Consider the following 6000-nt stretch of genomic DNA (forward strand, 5'->3'; position numbering starts at 1 on the left):
TTAGATGTGTTTTTGTATTTTCTGTTGCCCATAATTCGCATTTGATAATAATAAAGTTGGTGATGAAGGATTCTGTCTTTACTTAATTAGAAGTTACACCCCTGTCACGTCACGCAGGTAAAATTGTTTTGGCGTTATAAGTTCTCAAATAATTATGTTAAAGTTGATAGTTCTCAGGTAAATAATTATGTCGTTGCAGTTGATAATTAATTCTGGCACGCGAATACATGCGGTGGATTCAGTCATGTTAAAAATGTAGGTGTCTATATTTAACGATCATCTTAGTAACATGCGAAATAAAAAGCAATAGAAATAATATTTCGGCACCATCTAATCCTTCAAAAATTTTACATACAGCTTTCTCAAAGCGGATTTGATTCAAATTCTTGTCCCCAAGCTCACTAATTCTGACGGCAATCTTAAAATTTTCAATTTCCGCTGGCTCATACCAGTTAGTTATGCTATATTTACGTGTTCACTCGTTTTGCATTCAGTTTTAATTAAACGCATTCAAGGTTAAAAATAGTCAGTTATTTGATTCATGTACTGATCAAGCAAATCACGTTCTGTTCTTATCACACCGAAATCCTTGTTATCGGACCAAATTACTTCTATGTAATTCTCACGTGAACGCCAGACAGAGAGTGCATTTCTAAAATTTTGCTTCAGTGTGTATATTTACCACACGAGTTCTTTGTCGGTTAATTTCCATTGACGAGTGCTTATGTGTAATTCAAGAGAAAGATTTTCGGAATCCATAGCTTATTTACGCACCTGTTGGTAGGCTAAATGTCTGTCCCTATCCAATATACCCTCATTTCCGGTGGCAGTCTAAATTTCTCCGACCTTAATCCTGGACGCGCTTATTCCAGAACCTACCTATTGTATTTATTGTTAATTTGTTCTCGTCCTGAATATGCATGAAATATTTGCCACTGGACGTTTAGCAACCAACAATCAATCAATATTAACATTAGGGGTAACTATTATATGGCCATAAATAATCAATTTTAATCTATAATTCGCCAGGTATGAAAAAGTGGGAAAACCTCGTATCGTTTCCGGATTTGTTGTAAAGTTACTACTCACTCATTCTTCTGGTTTAAACAGATCGTTTAAAAATTGAGCACAAGGTTTTCACGGCCGGAGTGCACATTTTCGGCAGCCAACATAAAAAACAAAACATTAATACGGCAATTGACAGCTTCTACATTTATACAGAAATACATCCAAATGAAGCGTACGTCGACTTTTTGCGAAAGATACAATTGAAAATAATTTTCTACTGCATGGACGTATGCAGCATCAAAGATTATAAAAGGGGATGCTGAATTGCATGGTAAGCGACAGTCTCAAATGACTAAATGATATGAGCCCACCCTCCTCTGACCCCTTCTGGACCTTTTTTTGGAGGTACTGGCTAGAACATAAGGTCCAGAAAGTAACAATAAGAATTTGTTAAGCGACTTGAAGGTCGGTCTATTACAGTTAAATCTTTATGGTTTTCCATGTCTGGTGTCCTTTCCTCTCCAGGTTTTTCAATACTGAACGTAGAGGGTCTTTTTCCTTCACCACTGGAGGAAGAGGACCCTTGTTCTTCACCGCTTGAGGTATCGGGACTTTCCGTCACCACTGGTGGTAGAGTGTACTTGTGTTTGACCACAGGTAAAAGATTTAAGCAAAAAATTGCAGGTGAGCGGATTCACACTCTCGAGATCCTGTTGTTTCTTTCGACTCCCATCTGATAGTCGTTATCGCTTCCTGTTTTCATCCAGGAAACCGTCAAATGTTTGAATAATTCTGTTCACGAATGTATTCTGTTTCTTCTGTGATATTCTTCATCCCTAAACATATTGTTCATTTTACCATTGCAAAGATCAGGGCGCATCTCATGTTCAGGTGACTGACGGCTTGCATAATTTGCGATGTTTTGCCGTACACCATTTCTTCTCAAGCATTTGCTATACTAAGATTCTGGTTCATTACTTCTTCTATTCTGTTAACAGCTTCAAAAGCAATATCTATGGTGGTGCCGGTATTGTCAGTAAGATCCGTAAGGTAGAGATCACCAAAGTCAATGTCGTTCAATTCATTAGTGCTTCCTAGTTAAGTGATGTTATTTAACCTATTTATTTAACAAAAACTAAATAATATTTCTCAGTTAAAAATATGAATATATCCGATAGCCATTGTGGACTAAAAAGTAAAATCACCAAAATACTGAACTCCGAAGATAATTCTAAAAAGAAAGTCCCTAAAACACTGTAGTTATTGTCCTATGATGCATACTGGATATTGTAGGAACCAGTTAAATGTTGCACACATAAATCAAATACATATTTGTCATTCAATAATTCATCTGCGACATAGCTGAATATTTGTCTGCTTCACTTATATTCCAGATTTACCTTCATGTTTGGAATACATACTTAGAAAAGACTGTACACTTTAAACATACTCCTCTGAATTCAAATATTTCTGAAACTATAAAGAAATCATGTTGTCGTTTAGCTGAACAGTTTGTTATTCCTTCTGGAAGACTTACCACTCCAATATCTTCAATTACCAATAATTGAGATTGATACTTTTCATCAACATACAAACAAATATTTTGGGGGTCTCGGTGGTTAATTGGTCTAAGCAGTTCTCTGTCCTTATCCAATATACCCTCATTTTCCCGTGGCAGTCCAAATTTCCCCGACCTTCATTCCGGACGGCCTCGATTACAGGACCTACCTATTGTATTAATTGTTAACTTGTTCTCATCCTGAACATGCATGAAATATTTGCCACTGGACATTAAGCAACCAACAATCAATCAATCTAGAATGTCGATGGTTTATATGCTCGCAATATGAAAGGGAAACTTAAAATGAAAAAAAAAAACATACTTTCTATTATCTAATTGAACTTAGAATAATAATGCCTCTATTTTTCTTTACATTCTGTTGTAGAGAAAGATTTTGTCGTTTTTGTTGTTTACGTTAATTTTTTTAATGAAAGTTAAGCATCAACTTGTGATGAGTAACTATCACATGCCTTAAACTTTTTTTTTTGAAAGCAAATGATGAACTAGTTTATGTAAGCCATGTTCCTTCAAACCTGGCACAACATCTATAGGTTTATTTTCAATTTGATCCAAAGTATTGTCAGATGATCTTGCTATGTCAAATCTCCGCCGTTGATCAGCTTAAAATCAATTTCTCTTTATATATTACTGTCAACAGAAGGTAAAATGTCAGGAAATAATGTCACTATAGAGTTCGGTCTAATTTTCCAATTTGATTTGGCAACTGTTTTAATGAGGGAGTCACTTGACTGATGAAAGTGACAAAAGTAGACCTGGCTTATTAATTACCCAAGACACTCTATCTGCCTTGTTCCTGTAGTCCTTCTTCACTATACACACGTTTTAATATCAATTCCACATGGTTCATTTGCAAATGAAACAGTTCAAAAGTTATTCGAGATAGATGTTTAAATCTATTTGACGGTGTGGTAGCGCTTGATCTTACTAATTTTGCTCCAGAATATTGGTCACCCCTGCAATGAATATGAGTTTTGTTGTTCACGTCCAAACCGGCTTTCTCATAAGTGTCCCTTAAGACATTCTCATAGTAATCCATTATCTATACTACATCATATTTTTGTTCATTGAGATGCAGTATAGGTCTTTCTTCTTTAATTGCTCACTAAATGGACCAACAATCTGTTTTGTTATTACTTTTTCAAATAGGTTAAAATATGAAATACATAAGAAAGCAATATAAAGCATAAATTATGTACGACATACTCCTCCTTGATATGCTACTATTCTTCTGCCGAAGGAAGAAACGGCTGATGGTCCACTTCATACAATTTGATTTAGATTTAATGCTGCTCATCTTGTCAAAAGATAGGGGGGCCTCGGTGGCCGAGTGGTCCAAGTAGTTACTACTGTAATCACTAGACAGTCAACACTGAGGTTGTGAGTTCGAACCCCGCTCGTGCGGGTGCACTCGACTCCAATCTTAATTAACTAGGATTATCAGTTTTCCTATCGAAGGTCGGTGGTTTTCTCCGGGCACTCTGGTTTCCTCCACCAATAAAAACTGGCTGCCACGAAATAACCTAAAAGCGGTGCTTAAATGTGGCGTTAAAAGCACAACAAATCAAATCAAATCAAAAGATAGGTCTGAACGATCACAGCAAATTCAAAAGCATGGTGCATTTTGTACGCTGGTTGCCATGAACATAGTCGACAAATTAATGTTATCTTTTACCAAGCGAATCATTTTCTTATCTTTTCAAGCATCAATTACTGCAGTCTGTCAAATACCTGTTGATAAGGAATTGACTTGTTAGAATTGATTTTGTACTAATGAAAATTACTCGACAACTTATTTGATTTTTAATATTCATTTTTTGTAACAGGTGAATGCTAGACATTATTTTAATCACCGGACGCCTGTGTAGTGGACCTCCCTCTTTTAATTTTTTGTGTCTATTATTTCTTGTTCGAAATTTCTGTCATATTTCAACTTATAACTAATTTAGAGTGTTCTTACTCCTATCAATGTAATTTAATCGTATCTTTGTATTTTGCACCTCTATCCATGTTTTCCATATCCTACTTGTAATACAGTAAATACCATCACACTTAAGAGCTTATTCAGAGATTCGCTGCGGTGTTGCCCCAATACGGGTGTAGACAGGACGCTACGGGAGTCTCCAAATGGATCAAAGAACACGTTTTGTTTGTGACGATCAGATTGAAACGTAGGAGCAGGTATTGACTGAATGAACAAAGAACAGGCACATTTTAACATATCCCTCAGCAGAGGTCTGACGATAAACGATCCTTCATCTTCTGGATCTGTACTGCACCGCAAGGCTTTTCATGACTTTTCTTTCCTTTCTTCTGGTATATTGGTCTTTTTTCTGTTATTTAATTATAACTGAAAGACAATCAACACAAAAACAGGTAGAAAGCATAGGTTCCTTTATTAAAAAGTCATTGGCACTAAGGATAGGGGACTCATAATTGAATTTTGAACTATTTTCATTAGTTTGTTTAATATGATTATACATGCTTTTTTCTTGTCATTAAGTTAATGTTGTTTTTGTCACAAATCGTATAAGTTGGTTTATATGGCAATAAAAGTTTGATTTGATTTGAAATAAAGCTCAAATCGAAATTCCTTGAATTTTAATAAATTAATACATTAACAAACTTGCGTATGGTCTATTTAGAGTAAAGATGACAAATCGTTTGACAAGTTGGAGAGAAGCCGAAATATTATTTCCCTTAAGTCTAATTTAGCAAGTTGTATGACTGGTATACGACATCACAGAAGCAGATATCAGGTAAAGTCCTTCCTGTAACCACGATGCTTAGATTTGTATTTGCTGTTATGCTGGATTGAAACAAACAACATCATTTTTGAAATTATAAAGAAACTAAGGTTTCAACTCTCTTAGGCAAAGTTGACCTTAGATGAATTTGGCTATTTGTTTTAGGTATTTTTGTCATATAGCTCTTCGGTACTGTATGAATATTTTTTGGGGAAATTTGATACAGGTTGTATTTTTATTAGAAGTTATTATTTATACATACACTACATATATAGTTTTAATTTTAAAAAGTGACTCAACACTGTTGAACTACGATTATCTGTTACTAATAGTTGTGGATGAGTATGAGTATCATAAGTAATATAATATAGAAATGTCTTTTTAGCGTAAATGGAATACCTTTTGTTCACCTTAATTAATTTTGACACATTCTACTCCTTTGAAAGAGAAGTAGGAATACTTGGCATAAAAGGGATCAACTCTACAGTCAGTGCCAACAACTCATTCCAAACTCATGATCTAATGATTCTCAGTGGGTCAAGACTGTTTTGAACTTAATCCTGTAAAAAAAAGCAGCAATCATAACTAAAACCAAGAACTAGTGTTTGCGCTTAAAATACATACACATCATAAACACATAAATTAAGTGGCTGAGTTCATGACAAT

Source organism: Mytilus californianus, unplaced genomic scaffold (assembly GCF_021869535.1).
Source record: "Mytilus californianus isolate M0D057914Y unplaced genomic scaffold, xbMytCali1.0.p SCAF_27, whole genome shotgun sequence".
In the NCBI taxonomy this organism is placed as follows: Eukaryota; Metazoa; Mollusca; class Bivalvia; order Mytilida; family Mytilidae; genus Mytilus; species Mytilus californianus.